We start from the raw sequence: 18,467 nt of genomic DNA, 5'->3' as shown, positions 1-18,467 counted from the left end.
AAGATCATTTATTTTCACCGAGAATATTGATATTACATTGATATACAACTCTAATGTTTATCTCTGACCTCTTTCTTTAATGGACAGAACTTTATAGGTCATGGTGATACTTTGCTTTCTCCTCATCCTTCACCTCCACAATTCATAATAGTTCTTGGGATTTACAGACTGTGACTTACTGCTTGTGGTCATTACACTGTGACACAGGTTCCCCTTGCATAATTGGAATTCCTGGATTTTTCTCAGACCCAGAATTCTTGGAATTTCCCCTGCCTTCTTCAGGGCTTAAAGACTTAACTGAATGACTGATTTCTATGTTTCTTTCACAAATAACTTTAATTAGCATTAGTCTCGCCTGGGATGAACCCAAGGTCTGCATGGTGTTTAGAAGTTGCCCTGGACAAAGCGGAGGGAGGACGATCCTGGTTCGCAGGGCCCTAGGACACCAGACAGAGCAGGTTTGGGGGTGGTTTCTTTTAGCTGGTAACGTCACCTTCGCCTGTCTTGGGGAGGTTTTCTGGATTCAGCAGAATCAGATTCTCGCCCTAATTTCAAGGTCCTTTGCCTTGGCAGTCAGCTCGCTGTGGGAGGCCTGACAGGAGCTGTCTCCGCCTGAGCCTGCTCACCTGCCTCCAATCTCACCTGATCTGACCGTTGACCCTGAGTACCCTCTTCCCAGAGCACAGAGGCTGTCAGGCTCAGATCCCAAGCGGCTTTTCCTTAAAACAATGGAGACAAAAATGTGTGTGTGTGTGTGTGTGTGTGTGTGTGTGTGTGTGTGTGTGTGTGTGTTGCAGTGAAATATAATAGAATTGACAAGCAGCTTAACTTAAGGCACGATAAGGCAAGCTCAGAACTCACTGAACGTTCACCTTCAGGATTTGTTGACCAGCCTTTGGGAGGGAGACTGTGAATGGAGGCTGCACGACTGCAACCACGTGGGAACCCGGTCGCGTGCTTCCGAGCGTGGCCCCACAGCATCTTTCTTCGCTGAAACATGCGTGTGATATCCCGCGCGCATGCCTTCTCCTATGAAAAACGAAGGACTATGAAGGAATGAGCTCGAAGAAACGACGAAAGGGATCACATTATCACAGCGGGACCACAAGCAAGGCCCTGTGTTTGCCGCAGGACAGACACCTGGCTAGAGAAGAAACGCTTCCGTCCAAACCACACATCGTGGAGGAAGATAGATGGGATATGACTGGACAGCAGCCTGTCAGGTGGGGCCTTCTTCATTCATTTGCGCTCCTGCCAGGCAGAGGATAAGGTACTTCCTAAAGCCATGTTTTAAAATGAGTAGTACAGACAAAAGTAGTGCTAATTTCATTAGCCATGTTTTAAAATGAGTGGTACAAACCAAGAGTAAAAGCATCACATTGCAAATAGCAATGACTTCAGGAGTCTGGCTGAAAAACTATGAATGGGAGATTTGCCCTACGGGGTCATCCCCATAATAAATTAATCCCAGTAATGAATTCTGCAGCAACAGAACTGTTGGGCTCCCTCCCCAGCTCAGATTCCACCCCATCTTCATAACCACTCTCGTGTATAAAGCTCAATTCCTTTGTCCTGCTAGCCCTCGAGTTGGCTCACCCCTCAAATTCCAGCCCTACTGGTGTTTTAAAATTAAAATATTATGCCTTTCCCTAGAAATGTCATAATTCAGTATATTCCAAGGAACTCCAAATAATTGGACTATCTCCACAACTCCCACGTATCTGCTTCATCTACCCGTTTAGACCCTATAACATCTGATTTTGCAACCACAAGTTTAGAGACTATTACCAGTAATTTCTCTATTTTTTTAAATTTTTTTTACCAATACACAGAACACAGGAAGCATTATAACAAATTTAGCAAAATTCTCTTATGGAAGTGTCCTCTTGCTAAAACTTAGACACACTATGTTATATATGAAGAGAGGAGCTTTACGGGTGTAAGTTCTTGTTAATTTTTGAATAAGCTGACCCACCCCTTGCCATTGCACTGAGGAATGGTGTTTCACTTTTTAAGAACTTATGTTGTGAAACAAAATGCATTCTTTAAAAAAATGAAGGTCCTTGGATAGAAATCCTGTGTGATACAAACCAGATGCATGGGATTTACCTGCGTCTCCAGTTCATTTGTCAAATGCTTTTTTTTTTTTTTTTTTTTAAGGAACTGGAATTTCTGGTGTACAGTTAAAGTTTTGGTTAAAAAACTAGAATTCTGAAAACAATTACACCGCGTTGAAATAAGTAACTGTCTTTGGTTGTTAAATAATCTTTTCAAGAACTCTTAAGTGACACGAGAGGTTACTCTGTCAAATTCTTTTCTTTTAAATATAAGGCAACTATCCAAGAATAAACAAAGTTCTGTGTTTTTTGAAGCTGTCAGAACCTCTTAAAAAAATTAATCACTGTGTGTGTGTGGCGGGGGGGGGGGGGGGGTGGCGGGGGAGGGATCGGCTTCAAATATTGGAAATCACACCATAGCTTTTCTATTGTTTCGGGAATAACTTTTACTTGGAAATATTCCGAGGGGTTCATCTTAAGTTCAATCGCATCTGAAGTGATCTGATTTATTTTAATGTATTAATCGCTGACTATCCATGTGCTCCCCTGCATTTCCCAGCTCCCTTGCAGGTAGGGGGGTCTGTGTGACTAGTTATGACAAATGAACTGTCAGTAGAAGTGGCGTGTGTCACTTCTGGGACAAAGCCTAGCGAGAAGAGCACTTGCTCGTTTTTGATCCTCTGTTCCTGCCACCACCACAGCAAAGGCCAAATGTCGAGATGGTGTAACCAAAAGGTGGACAGAGCCTGGATGTCAGGCATGCCTGGAAGGGATCTGCCCGGAAGAGCCACAGTTCCTGCAGCCAACTCCATGTGAGTGACAAATAAACTTCAGTGGGTTAAGCCAATTTCTGCAGCATAACCTAGGCTAGCTTGGTTATCACATGAACAATTCTACCTTTCATTAGCCTTGTTTTAAAATTTCCACAATTGTTTAAAACATAATTTGTGATCCTTGACATTCATACAGATTTGAAAGCTTAGTACTTATACGGGTAAACATCTATTATCAAAAATATTGGCAGCAAGGGAAATCTTATGTTTTCATGTTTGACTGGGAAGAAAGACCAATAGAAAAGTATATCATGTATGAATAACACAAAACATGGTCAAAGTTAATCTTATTTAACATTTTTATTAAATCTGAATAACTGGGTAACCCCAATTTTTTTTTGTTTGTTTAGTTGATAGGTTGTCAATTTGCTATATTTATCAGCACAGACTAAACCATTTCGGAGGATAGTCCAAAAGTTCTTTCAAGACTAAGTGATATATTTTTCTTCAACATTTTCCTTTAACTTCCTTAAAGAAATAGAGGGGTTAATTTTAATTTGTTTTAATCCATACAACAAATTAATGGAGAGGGCAATGCACAAACCCCAACTTTAATTGTTTCTACTATGTCTGTGCTTCCTCGAAAAGTTACAGGATGGTAAGCAGGAGGAAATGAAAAAGCTGAGGTTGACTTCCACTTCTAGGAATGCTGAGTTAGGTAATTTTGACACATCCCTCCATTGAAGACAACTAAAATGCTGAACAAAATATAAAAGCATCTTTCTAGAACGAACAAAGTAACAGATAGAATTTACTAGGCTAAGGTCCTGGAAAGATGAAAATCCACAAAGATGACCATGGTGTGGTACCATTTTGTCCTGACGTTTCATAATCCAGAGACAAAAGTTGGCATCTAGGGTCCACCAGGGCTAAGTGCCCAGCACCTTGAGTTGGGACTAAAAGAGCAGATACTAGAAATGAAGGTGAATTGATAGTAAACCAACCCTTGCATTGAATCATCTGGGTAACCTAGAAAGTCTCAAGTCCTAAAACTGGAGTGGGGTTATCTTGGATTGTTGGTGCCTCTAACTGCCTGATAAGAAGTAATAGAGACTATCTTTGTAGAAAGAGAACATCATAGGAGGCTTACTACTAATAAAAAATACAATTGTCAGAACATAATAAAAAGTACCCAGGTATATAAGACGATAAAACACCATGAACAAGAAAAATATAACAAACCCTCAAGGATTCCAGATATAAATTATAAAGCAACGAGGCTTATAAAGTTCAAATAGATAAAAGTAAAGTTTGAAAATAACTGTACAGTATTTTTAAAAATGACATAGAATTGTAAAAAAACAAATAGAAATTCTAATAGCAAAAAAAAATAGAGTAACCTAGATTAAATCGATGGATGGATTTAAAAACAAATTAGATACAGTTAAGAAAGAATTAGTACACATGAGGACAGGTAAAAATAAACCATTTCAAATGAAGTTCAAAGAGAAAAAAAGAGTGGGAAAAGATAGAAGACAATAGAATGAAAATGTCTAACATGTTCAATCGGAGTCTCAAGTATAAAAGGATGGGGCAGAAGCAACCTTTAATGAGATAATGGCTGGGGATTTTTCAGCTTTAGCCATCAATTCACAAATTCAGGAAGCCCAATGAATCACAAGCAGAATCCTATAAAGAAAGCCACGCATAGTCATACCATAGGGAACAGAGGACACCAAAGGCAAAGGGAAACTATTAAGAGTAGCCAGAGGCAAAAAGACAACTTACTTTCAAAGAAGTAATAGTTGGACGAACTGCTGAATTCTCAGCAGCAATTATATGGAAGCCAAAATATTAAGGAATGAAACCTTTAATGTGCTAAAGTAAAAAGTTGTCAGTATAGAATTATATACCCAGTGAAAAGGCCACTAAAACACTGTGTGAACGCAGCCTTAATTAAATCTTTTCCCTGCTACTACCTGCTGCAGGTACAGACCTGTGTGTACTGATTTTCTTTTTCTCACTCTCCTCCTTTCTGACTATACGATATGTGCTCTTTGTTAGTAACTCTAAAAGGAGCCAGGAGAAAAGTGAGAACAGGAGTGGTGGGAAGGCAAGAGGAGGGGTAAGAAGTTCTTCCTTGGCTGACATGTTTGTAAGACGGCTTTACATGATCTAGGGCTAGTAAATGTTAGAAACTGCTCTCTCATGGGCAGTTTCCAGTCTTCGTGAATATCCATTGGGCTGTCCATAGTTTTCTTATGGATTCATCAGAGTTCCTTATTCTAGATACAAGTCTTTTTTTCAATAACATATGATACAAAGATCATTTCCCATTCTGTGACTTTCCAATCTCTTAATGGAATCTTTTAATGAATAGAAGTTATTAATTTTAACACAGCTTAAATTACCCTTCTTTTCCTTATGGTTAGTGGGCTTTCTACTACTTGAGAAGTTCCCCTTTTTAACATCCCCTGGGAAGCCTTTTTCCTTGTTAGTTTAAAATCCAAATTTAGCTGTGTAATATTGAACAGAACTGTATAGCCTAACCAACAGCCATTGCCCACTTCCCCTTGCTTACAAAACAGAATTGATGGGAGAGGGATTAGGGGAAATGTATGCCCTAATAACAGGGTGTTTGGCCAAAGGCACCCCACACTTGACCCACTGAATCAGAATTCTTGGACTAGAACTTCAAAGTGTGGAATTCAAGTTCCCCCAGATGATTTACTTGCATCTCGATAAGAACTACAAGGAATAAGCCCTCTGGAATGTCCTGGAAGGGAGGAGCAAGAGAATTTCAAGCAGGGCTTGGAAGACAGGCTCAGATGCAGGAGAAGTCCAGGGAGGATAAAGATTAAGAAGGGAGCAAACTTCCAGATGGAAGATGAGTAAGTTCTGGGAATCTGAAGGACAGCATGACGGTAACTGCCAGTACTATATTATATACTTGAAAGTTGTTAAGTGAGTAGATCTTAAATGTTCTCACCACACACACAGAAAGATAATTATGTGAGGCAATGGAAGTGTTAACAAACCTTATTGTGGTAAACATTTTGCAGCGTATATGTGTATCAAATCATCACGTTGTACACCTTAAGCATTATAAATGTTATATGTCAATAATATCTTTAAAAGCTGGAAAAATAATGCAAGGCACATGTGAAAACTAACAGGAAAGAATAGGCAGCAAGTATATCAATGATAGTAAGTAACTGTTACAGAGGTGTTTTTCTTCACAGTGTTTACTTTTTTTTTCTCACTGGGTTACTGATTTATTATAAAAGGTATGGATTAAATAATTAGCCTTCAAAACATGTTTTAAAAATATTTTTATTGAATTTATTGGGATTACATTGGTTAATAAAATTCTATAGGTTTCAAGTTTACAATTCTATAAAAATCACCGCATGTTATATCACGTGTTCACCATCCAAAGTCTGGTCTCCATCTGTCTGTCACCTCTTATCCCTCCTTAACCTCTTCTATCCTCTTTTTCCCTCTGATAATCACCATACTGTGACTAGACTTTTTTATTTTATTTGTTGTTTTGTTTTGTTGTTAATCCTCACCAGAGGATATGTCTCCATTGATTTTTAGGGAAATGGAAGAGAGAAGGAAAGACAGAAAGAAACATCGATGTGAGAGAAACATATCAATTGGTTGCCTCCCCACTACATGCACCCTGACCAGGGCCTGGGCAGGGGAGGCGTTTGCAACTGAGATACATGTGCCCTTGGCCTGGATCGAACCTGGGACCCTTTGGTCCTCAGACAAACCAGCTAGGGCTAATTTTTGTTTTTGCTTAATCCCTTCACCTGTTTCACCCAGCCTTCCAACTCCCCTTCCCTCTGACAGTGTATAAAAAAACTGGTACATTTAAACAATGGAATGCCACTCAGCCATCAAGAAGAAGGAAACCTTACCTTTTGTGACAGTGTGGGTGGACCTAGAGGGTATTGTGCTAAGTGAAATAAGTCAGTCAGAGAAAGACAAGTACCATATGGTCTCACTTATATGTGGAATCTAATGAACAAAATAAATAAGAAAACAAAATATTAAAATTGTAGGCATCCTATATAATAAAGATGCAATATGCAAATGGTCATTAAGCTGTGAAGCGTAATGACCGACTGTGTAATGACCAATCACGGATCAGCAGGAACGTGGGACAGTGAGCTACAAGCGGGCAGTGGAGAACTACAGGAGGGGGCGGGGCAGCAAGCTATGAAGGGGGGCAGAGGGGAGGGGCGGGTGAGCTACAGGAGGGCGGGGCAGCAGGCAGAGAGCTACTGGAGGGCAGCAGCGAGCTACTGGTGAGCTATTGGTGCACGGATTCGTGCGCAGAGCTACTAGTATATATATAAGAATGAGGATTCTAAAAATACATGTGGATTCTTTGCAACATTTGCAGAAATAAAATAATTAATAATAAAAAAGTATCTAATTATAAAAATTAAGAAAAATATGTTGGATTTGACCTGAATCTTTAGTCAATAATAAGCTAAAAATATTTCAGTACAGAGTTGGATATAGAATTTGGGTTACATAATATTAAGGATGATGAGTAGGCATTCAAAAAGCAAAGAACAAAAAGGTATATATAAAATATTTAAGGAGGGATGATGGTAATAAAACAGTTCTGTAGAATCAAACAAAATAGATATATTTCATTTTAAGATGTGAGATCCTAGAACATACCATCCTTGAGTATTAGAATTGATAGAAACAAAAATGGTTATTCAGTCGAATTCCATTTGATACTTAAACTTCCTTTATGAAGTCCTACCATTCTACTTAAGCTCCTCTGTGTGTGACGCCTGCCACCACCTTCAGGAGCGGCCTGTTGTGTCTGTGTGTGGCTATGAGTGAAGGCTTTTCCTTATTGTGTTCTCAGAACTTTCCTCCTCAGATCTTACTGATTGTCACATTTGAAACAGCAGGACAGGTGTCAGCTGTGAGGGAATGACATAGTGAATGATAAATTTATTTAATGGCTTTCCAAAGGAAATGATAAAAAGGGTCTGGCTTGACATTTTTTGGGGGTGGTGCTGAGAACACTGGACAAACTTTAATAGGACAGTATAGGAAATAGATGTTCTTCAAGAATGAATTTTTTTAAAAAATGAGGTTTTCGTTTTAGGTTTTGCAAGGCAAATATGTAACCTCCAAATTTAGCTGTGTGGTTTTTAGTATGGCAATCACAAGTCAGAAATTTGAGGGAGAGATATATCACTTATGAATGATTTTGGCTGAAAGCAACAGAATATCCTCTTGAAAGTGCTCAAACCATATGACCCATTCTATGCCCCTTAACAACCGGGTGGAAGCAGGTGACGTCTGGGGTGTTCAGCAGCTGGAAGGTGTCTTGCACAAACTAGCAGTTCTCGTGGCCTGCCCCTTCTGACCGCCAGATGGCGCAGCTGCTCTAGACATTATAGCCTCACTGCTTCCAGGCAGGCAGGAAGGAGGCCAACAGAAGAGCCTTCTCTTTCTCTCCCTGTTAAGTTCCCTTAAGCAGGAAGAAACATCGAGGCTCTCAGCAGTCTTCTTGGGCCAGAACTTGACCACATGACCATCATTGGAATGACACAAGGGAAATGAGGGTGGCATGATTTACTCAGACCCTGAAGCTGGGCACATCATTGCCCAAGGGAGATAAGACTTTTATTTTATTTGTGTATTTATTTTCTAAGCAAGAAAGAAGTGGGGCAGAGCTGTTCGTTGGGTAGGTACTAGTAGCCCCTGCCAGAGGAGCTGCGGAGAAATTACACACGCTCAATCCATCCGGCCCTGTGCCAACGGCAGGACAATACCTCTTCAGAAACTAGTACAAGGTTTTTCTTCCTCTGATAATTATTAATTCTCTGCAGTGATTTAGAAAAAATTCTTGGATTAAATTTCTTGCCGTTAAATGCTCGATGAGCATAGAAACTGACTTTGAAAGTATTTTTAAAAGTCACTCTGCTTCTAACCCAAACTTTTAACTCAAGCTCTTACCGCTCCTCGAGTTGTACGAATCACCTCCAATTTACATATTGTAGAAGAGCCTTACATGGAAAAGACTAAACCATTTTCGAATGAGACATTCCCTCTAGACCTGACAGCAGCTGATTCCCAGCATTGTCTTTCATTTCTGACATGCTTTTAGGCGAGAGTCATCTTACACTTGCAGTAATCCTCAGGATAAAATTTTCTTCTCAAAGCTCATTCTATGAAGGGTTTGTTAAGTTCTGAAGAATAAAGCAATTATTCTTTCTTTTTGAAATTGCACATCAAGTCCCGAAACATGAATTATTCTTTCTTTTTGGAATTGCCTATCCAGTCCCAAAACATGGACTCTTTAATGTAAAATATTAATATCCAGTGATAGATGTAAACATCTCCTATTTCCCACCTTTTTGCTTTCAGTGTGCATTTCTTGTTCTCGGTAGATCCTCATTCCTATTGGGTTTCCTTTGCATACCAATTATCTCCGGCTACAGCTGTTTGCTGGCAGCTGCTCTCCTCATGCCCACCCTGCAGCCACCGTTCTGCTGGTCATTGTGCTCTAGTTCCCATCTGTGGAAATCCCTGCCTCCCCAGTGCAGTTAATTTGGCTGGGGCCCACGCCTGGCTCAGGCACAGAACTTGTGACCTAAATCAATCCAAATATTGCATTCTCCTGGCCAGACTGATTGATTAACAGAAGTCTTATTCTGAATCATTGATACATAATGATACTTTTTGCTGGGACTTCTGGAAGAGAGATTCTTTCTCTGTCTTTCCATATTTTTACCTTTAATGAAAGACCCAGATTTGTGGTGGCCATCTTGATATCTTGTGTGGGAACCTGTCTGAGAGTGGAGCTGTGACAGAGAGAGAGAGGCACCCTGGTGATCCATTTCAGCTTTTCATCCAAGTTAGCAGCCGAGCAGCAAGCCCTATTCCTGGACTGTTCAGTTACATAATCAAGGAAGTTCCTGTTTTGTTTAAGCCAGGGTTTGGACCAGATTTTGTCTTACTCACTACCCAAAGAGTTCTGACTTATGCATAGGTCCAGGATCTCTTATGACCAAGAAATATTCTCAGACACTGTGATAAAAATGAATATGGAACATATTTAATAGAGAATAAATGCACTTATAGCTTATTATGTGCAATATTCCTACTGTCTTTTCTTCAAGTAATAATGGCCACTCATCAAATACTACAACATAGAAAAGAATGTAAATTAGCATTCTCCATGTTACGTACTTAATGTAGTCTAATCATCATTATGGCGATGTGTTCTGAGGACAGTTTCCTCAAGACTGAGCATGTACATTAGTTTCTTTTTTGAATTATATTATTTCTCACTCTCATGGAATTAAATCATCATGAAGACATTTAAAATATTGATAAATTATTGGCATCCATAAACCGATCATTATAAAAAGTGGTGGTCTTATACTGTGATGCCTGCATCTCTCTGGCTATTTCTTTTGCTCAAACAGCATTGTCCTGGGAAACAGGCACAACAGGCTGACCCGGCTGTGTGACCGGCCGTGTGACCAGGTGTGTGACCATAATCTCTGTGCCTGGCTGAGAGCCAGCTGAGCCTGGAGGAGATAAGCTGTTCGTTTCAGAAGAGCTTCATTCCTAAGTCAGTGCCTCTAGTCTTCCCTCTGGTGACTTCAGTGCTTTCCACCCAGGTGTCCGCATCCTTGATAAAGGCTGAGAAATCTTTTGTCATTGGCCACAGTGACGTTCTCGCATGAGAACTGGCCAGCCAGTCTGTCCACCTGAAGCATCCGCTAGACACAGACCCAGTTCATGTTCGGGCATGAATGAAACGGTAAGGCAGGCCCACTTCTTTAGGGTGGTAAAGGAGACCCTAGAAAGAAGGTTATTTTCCTAGTGAGCTCCTCTGTTGGATAGCATGCAGCTTTATTGGTAATATTACACCAGGGAAATCCAGAGTTTGTGTAATAGATAATTCTTTCTTTCATATGGCTCAAAAATCAAGGAGTGCAAACAAATATTTGTGAAGTCTTTCCTTTCCACTCCTATTCTTCAGATGCCCAGTTTCCCTACAGAGAAGCAATCCATTTTATGCTTTTGACCTACTTTCTCAAGGTGATTTTGTGCACATTTAAGCAAATGAATGTAAGTATTGTCTTCCCCCTTTTACTTCAACTTAATGTATCTTGCCCTGACCGGTTTGGCTCAGTGGATAGAGTATCGGCCTGTGGACTGAATGGTCCCAGGTTCGATTCTGGTCAACGGCACATGCCCAGGTTGTGGGCTTGATCCCCAGTGGGGGGCATGCAGGAGGCAGCTGATCAATGATTCTCTTTCATCATTGATGGTTCTGTCTCTCGCTCCCTCTCCCTTCCTCTCTGAAATCAATAATAATATATTTTTAAAAAATATATCTTGCATTAAATACTTATGTACTTTGATTTTGGTTCATAAGAGCTCCTTTATTCTTTTTCTTATAGCCTTTAAGTACAGTAATCCTCCTTATCCACAAAAGATATATGCCAAGACCCCCAGTGGATGCCTGAAACCATGGATAGTAGCAAACCCCCTATATAAATACTAGAGGCCCAGTGCATGGACTCATGCACTGGTGGGTCCCTCAGCCTGGCCTGTGGAGATTTGTCCAAAACCAGCTCTCCTACATCCCTGGAGGCACCCCGGATTGCAAGAGGGCACAGGCCAGGCTGAGGGACCCCACCAGTGCACAAACGGGGCCAGGGAGGGACTGCGGGAGGGCTCCAGGGCGTGTCTGGCCCATCTTACCCCGTCCCGATTGGCCAGACGCCAGCAGCAAGCTAACCTACCAGTTGGAGCGTCTGCCCCCTGGTGGTCAGTGTGCATGATAGCGACTGGTCGAACGGTTGAAGGAAAGGTCAGACACTTAGCATATTAGGCTTTTATTATATAGGGTTGCTTTTTTCCTGCTCATCTCTATGATAAAATTTGATTTATAAATTAGGCACAGTAAGAGATTAATAACAGTAACTCTTAATAAAATAAAATAATTATAACACTTTACTATAATAAAAGTTATGTGAATGAAGTATTATTAAGTAAAATAAGGGTTACCTGAACATAAGCATTGTGATACTGCGATAGCGATCTGATGAATAAGGAAGCTACGACGTGACTAAGTAGCGGGTAGAATACAGAGTGTGGATGTGCTGGACAAAGGCATGATTCACATCCTGGGTGGGATGGAGCAGGACAGCATGAGATCTCACCACCCTACTCAATTTTAAGCTTATGAATTGTTTATTTCTGGAATTTTACATTTAATATTTTTGGGCTGTGGTTGACCGTAGGTGCCTGAAATGTCAGGAGCTGCAGATATGGGGGGACTACGGTTTCCACAATTTCATAATCGCATGATTCCACCCGTGTCCCATTGGTGGTCATTTACCGTGTTGCCAGTCTTTGGCTCTGACAAGCAATGCTGCGGTGAACAACCTGGAAGACACATCCATCTGCACTGGGGTGAGTGCAAGTTTCTAGAAGTTAAGTTTTTGGGTTGAGGGCATGTATGTTTGTATTTATTCCCACTTTTTAAGGTTTATTGTACTTGAAAAAGTAGCATATACACATGGCGAGAAAAACAAACACCAACCACTGTGAAAGTGGAAAAGAAGTCTCCCCCAAACCCTTTGACTTCCAAGTCCCCTCCCCAGAGGTAGCCACTGTTTTAGAGTTATGTGCATTTACAAACATATATGTGTGTTTGATTCCAGTTCAGGACACATGACCCAGTTGTGGGCTTGATCCACAGTAGATGGCATGTAGGAGGCAGCCAATCAATGATTCTCATCAATGATGTTTCTAGCTCTCTATCCCTCTCCTTTCCTCTCTGAAATAAATAAAAAATATATACATATATATATTTTAAAAAGAATCAGGTATATATTGTTCTGAAACAAAAATAAAATAAACAGACCTGTGCAATTGACTTTGGATAACCTACAAGGATTAAAAGTTAATGTTTTGTTATCTGTAATACTAGAGGCCCAGTGCATGAATTTGTGCACAGGTGGGTGGCCTGCAGGGATTGGGCTGAAACCTGCAGTTCAACACTGCCTGCAGCTCCTACTTGCTGCTCCTGCTCATCCCAGCCCCACTGTGCCTGCCGAGGGCTAGCGCCCAATCAGTCCTGATCGGGAGAGGCTCGAGCTGCTGAGCTGCCGTGCTGTAGCAGCTCTCACTAGCCATGAGCCCTGCGTCTGGTGCCCTCCCAAGGGGAGTGGCCTGCGGGATCGGGCTGAAACCGGCTCTCCAACATCCACCGAGGGGTCCTGGATTGTGAGAGGGTGCAGGCCAGGCAAAGGGACCCCACTGGTGCACAATTGGGCTGGGGAGGAACTGCGGGAGGGCTCCAGGGTGTGTCCGGCCCATCTGGCTCAGTCCGGACCCCAGCAGCAAGCTAACCTACCAGTCGGAGCATCTGCCTCCTGGTGGTCAGTGCACGTCATAGCGACTGGTCGACCAGTTGACTGTCTGCCCTCTGGTGGTCAGTGAACATCATAGTGAGCAGTTGAGCAGCCTTAGCATATCATTAGCATATTACACTTTGATTGGTTGGTTGTTTGGTTGTTCTGCCATTCAGTCTATTTATTCTTTCTCTTGATGTCTGCACAGGTCTCCATCAATCTCTGCATTTTATGTATCTTAATAGATCTCTCTAATCACTCATGATAAGCAATAATTAGAATGAAGAGTAATGAAAAAATTTATATACTAAATTTGGGCCTTTGAATTTACCCTTGTTAACTAATCCTTCTGTGTAACCAGCTTAATGAGTAAGCAGGGCTTGTGCTTTGCGCTCCCAGAAGCAACTTTATTTTTTATCTCCTATTGTCCTTTTAAAGCTCTTCATGGGGTGTGGGAAGCCTTTGCCTTCCTCTCTGGTTGAAGACTCAAGCTCTTCCATCAGATCTCTGGTCACTCTCAGGCCATAAAAATCCTTACGGTGGCGTTAAGTCACAACCATAACTACACCCTAGTCATGCAGACTTCTCCCTTCCTTCAGCTGGGGTTGTTGCCGGTGAGTCTGTGATCCAGGAAAGGTGGGGGAGGGAATAGCTGAGAATGGAGAGAAGTGACCAGTATTTACTCACTGATACTGGCTGTCTATCCCTCTCTGGACCTAGCAATGTTTGAAACACGCTCACGGGCAATTTTGTGGGCCCATCATACACCCCACTCCTGGGCCTTCACTGACAACCCCTTTGCCCTTACTTTTTGTTGTCTGCACCTGCTTTGCCCTTGGCATACCTTCTGCCAACATTTTCCACCTGTGTCCTCTGGACAACAGAAGTTCCGCTCTGTGCTCTTAGGGTTGGGGCTCCTGTGTCCCTCTTCTCCACCACCAGGACCTTTTAAGCTTTCCAAGTCACGGGCCCCCCCGTAACAAATCCTACAAGGAGTGCATGGTGAGCCTCAGGGGGGCCTGCTGAAGGCCCCCTGCCTTTGAGGAGACGGTTTCACAGCTGCCTCCACAGAAACCCTCCTCACAGTAAGTATCCTCCCTCTCTCCTCTCTCAGCACCTCAGGGCCTCAGTGTGGGTCAGTTGTCTAACCTGTTCTTGGCACCTACTTTGAAATTCCATATGGCCTCACACCTCACTTTGGAATCTGAAATCTATCGAAACTTGGTGCATCAGTGAAACCTCCCAATTAAACATCCTGTCATGTTTGTTTTTCTCTTTTTCCTCCGAAATTCCTTTTACTTAGAGAGTTCTTTCTCATGAACTTTCTTCTTGCCAGAGCGCCTCCCTCAGATTGGTGAGGTTAAAAAAAAAAGGGAGAATATTTTCGTGACTTTGAGGTAGGCAATGATTTCTTAAATAGGTTACAAAAAGCACTAAATAAAAATTTAAATTTTGGTAATTTGGACCAAATTACCTTAATGCAAATTTAAGGACTTCCTTTCATCAAAAGACATCATTAGAGTGAAAAGGCAAGACCCAGACTGGGAGAAGATATTTCTATACATAAATCTGACAAAGGACTCCTACCTGGAATATATAAAGAACTCCTTCATATTAATAAGAAAAAGACAGATACCCAATAGAAAATAGGCAAAGACGTGAACCAGTGCGTCAAAAAAAAAAAAAAAAAAAAAAAAAGATGGACATAAAAAAGTTCTGCATATGAGTCACCAGGGAAATGTAAATTAAAACTACAAAGAAGTGATTCTGCCAGAATGGCTAAGATGAAAAGAATTAACAATACCGAGGCGAGGCTCAAACGTGGAGGATGCGTCCCTGGCTTAAAGTAGTATAGCCACTTTGGAAAACTTTTTAAGGATTCTAAAGTAAATATACATGTTCTTTATGGCCTAGAAATTCCACTCCCAACAGAAATGAATGTTTATATATCCCAAAAGATATGTATAAGAGTGTTCATAGTTTTGTTTTGTTTTTTTAATAATAGTTATAAACTGGAAAGCACTCTAATGTTAGTGGGTACTGGTAAATAGCAGCTTATCCATATGACGGAATACTGTGTAATGTTGAAAAAGAATGACTTGCTGTTCACAACAATGTGAATGAATATATGGATGTTTTCATTCATAGGGTGTTCAACACTAGATAAAACTACTTGATGGTAGATGATAATGGTCAAAAAACCAATCACTTTGACTGGAAGGGGTCAGAAAGAAGCCTTCTTGGGTATTGGTAATGCTCCAGCTCCATGTCAGAATGATGGTTACTTGGGTGTGGTTAGCTTTTAAAAACTCATCAAGCTATACATCCAAGGCTTTACTGCAAATAAATTCTACCTCAAAGAAGCAAAGTTATTGCTAACTCGCTTTTAAACTTTAGTTGTCATTTTCTCCTTGAACACTTATATCTCTGTTTTGAGTGCTTGTTATAGACAGGTTATTTTTTCCTGGTGATTTTTTTTTTTTTTTTTTTTTTTTGTTGTTGTTCCTAGAGTTTATTTGGTCACAATTTTCACAGGCATTATGGCAAGATTTTTCTGTTGCAGTTCTTTATCTGCCAATCATTTTCCCTATCGATGTTCTCCCTCCACCCCCCTCCCCTTTTTTTTGTATTTTGTAAAGATCTGTATGCCCTAACTGTTTTGGCTCAGTGGATAGAGCGTTGGCCTGCAGACTGAAGGGCCCCAGGTTCGATTCCAGTCAAGGGCACGTCCCTTGGCTGTGGGCACATCCCTAGTAGGGGGTGCGCAGGAGGCAGTTGACCAATGTTTCTCTCTCAACGATGTTTCTAACTCTCTATCCCTCTCCCTTCCTCTCTGTAAAAAACAAAAAACAAAGAACAAAGATCTGTGCTATTTCCCCTTTGATTATTTTTCACCTTTAAGTACGGGCACTTTTTCCTTCACAGCTGACCCACCGAACATTTCCAAGGGACAACTGTGGAGAGCGGCTACAGTATTTGGACAGGTTCAAGCCTCGGACTAATGAGAGGGCGCAGTCCTCTCATGACCACGTTCGAGTCCCAGCTTAGAGGGCAGCACAATTATAGCCAACAGCTGTAGTTGTAAGCTTGAACCTATGGTCCGAACACGTGGCCCCACGTGCCTGAGTGATGTGGGCTTGATAGAGTTCAGGTGCATGTAATTGAGTAGGATCGAAACCCATGAGAATGTTGTAAACATCTTGACCACGCCCTTACTTTGCCTTGTGGCATCTGCTATAAAATAAAGACATGGCTTGTAGTCTGTGGCACTGTCTCCATCAGAGAGGGCAGCGTCTTGCTGAGACCCAGCTTCATTCTCTTGTCTGTCTTTTCTCAATCCTTCACCACCCCCCCCCCCCCCCCCCCCGGCTCACCAAACTTGGCTGAACTGGCGCAGCACATAAGGTGCCCAATGTGGGGCTGAGTATGCCATGGCCGTGCCAGCCCGCCACAGGCCACATCCAAATTGTACTCTTTCCAGGGGGGCACCGTTCACATAAAATACCACATAAATAGTGTGTCCCGGAGACCCCACTGCCTAGACAACCTAGTTGCTGAAACTTGTGGGGAAGGGGCCAGTGTGATGTGTCAAACCTCTCCCAAGCCCCTGTGACCCCAGCAGAGTTTGTATGTGCACTTATGTAAGCTGGTGTAGCCTTTCCTGCTCTTCACAGAAAAAGGTTAGCAACTGCAGGGCAGCTGACTCCTGACAGCTGTTCCTCTGCCGGGCGTCGCTCTGCCAAGAGACTGGGTCTGCAGCCTCCTTCCCTCACCTGCTGCCCCTCCTCCGCTGTGATCTCAAACGGCGCAGGGAAACCTCAACAGCTGGCCTGCACAAAGTCTTGTCTGAGCAAGGCCTTGTTGGTTTTTCGCCTCGAGCATCCACTAGTGTTGATATATTCTGAGTCCTGCCAGCTCTGTGTACAATCTCTCCACTTGGATCTCCTTTCTGACTCGGGTTAGATTATCACCACAGAAAACAGAACCTTTCTTCATCCATGTCAAGGTTCAGGGTAAGTGTGGCTTAGCCATTTCATCCAAGATAAAGTTTCTTGTTCTCCTTGTTGTTTTCAGGTGATTTAAAATATTTTGCTTTCATCACAGTGCAATTGTACATCACTCAGTTCGTGTATGTGCAAGTGTACCTGCAGAATAAACCCTAAAGTTGGAATATGGGTTGAAAGGATATGTGCATTTATCCTTGGAACGGATATTACTAAATCCCCTTCCTAGAAGTTGTATCGATTTATACTCCCATCAGTGAGTCTGCCCATTTCCTCAGGCTCTTGTCAAGACCCCGGACTATTTATCATACGTTGTGTTCTATGCCATTCTAAGAGGCAAAAAATGGAGTATTGTGTTTGTATATTTTAAAATAATATTTCTATTTTCATATGTTTAAGAATCATTTGTGTTAGTGTTTCCTTTGTACTTCCTTTTCTATACACTGTCTATCCGTATCATGGGCCCATTTACCTATTGGGTGTTGGTATTGATTTGCAGGAACTCTTTATGTTAAGGAAATGAGCCCTTTGTGATGTAAGTTGCAAATATTTTTCCCCAGTTTGTCACTTGTTTTTTTATTTCGCTTTATAGTAGTTATTGCTCCATTGATTTTTTTTTTTTTTAATTCATGAATTTGTAGCCATGGATCTCTTCTTTGATGGCCTCTGGGTTTTTACATCCTGAGGAGTGATCTTCACTGTAAAGCAAGGTGAGCCCCTTCATTTTCACCACCCTTTGTGAAACGGGGCTAGAAATGAGTCCCTCAACACCATGCAGTATGACTTAAAAATCAGATTTTATTGGCCAAACATACAAGCCAGGGATCAGCAAGAAGAGAAAAAGTGAGTAGTCCTCTATCTTCTCATTATCCTATTGAGAGACATACTAGCACCTGGGTAATCAGCTGGACAGAGTGGTTTTGATGTTCAATGGAGGAATCCCCTGTCCTCCCCATTACTCTTCCTTCTTAGGGCAAGCATGAACGCGATCATGTCTGTGGGGGTGATAATCAGACCACTGGGCACCAAGAAGTCTAGATTTGGTGGTTAGGATCATGACTATCTACAGACATTACCTAGGAAAGTTATCAAGTTTGGGAACTTTGGGGCCAGAGGGAGATTGTATAATAAAAATTGAGGAGGATATATATGCTGATTTCCTAATATTCTGTAGGCCAGGTGGCTCAAAAGATTTCATTTAAAGCAGAT

The 18,467-nt window shown here is 41.7% G+C and overlaps 1 long non-coding RNA gene across 2 annotated transcripts; it reads left to right on the top strand.

Annotated features, from left to right (window-relative positions):
* The first annotated feature begins 415 nt into the window (after positions 1-415).
* On the top strand, positions 416-18,150 carry LOC118669225. 2 transcript variants are annotated; one of them, XR_004971917.1, is made up of 4 exons: positions 416-1,223; positions 2,759-2,869; positions 12,139-12,310; positions 17,900-18,150. It is a non-coding gene; the product is annotated as an uncharacterized LOC118669225 (long non-coding RNA). The 2 variants fall into 2 exon arrangements; XR_004971918.1 differs by having other exon boundaries at positions 416-1,270.
* Positions 18,151-18,467: the final 317 nt, after the last annotated feature.

This window comes from Myotis myotis, unplaced genomic scaffold (assembly GCF_014108235.1).
Source record: "Myotis myotis isolate mMyoMyo1 unplaced genomic scaffold, mMyoMyo1.p scaffold_m19_p_14, whole genome shotgun sequence".
NCBI classification, from domain to species: domain Eukaryota; kingdom Metazoa; phylum Chordata; class Mammalia; order Chiroptera; family Vespertilionidae; genus Myotis; species Myotis myotis.
This window is presented reverse-complemented; position numbering and strand designations above follow the sequence as displayed.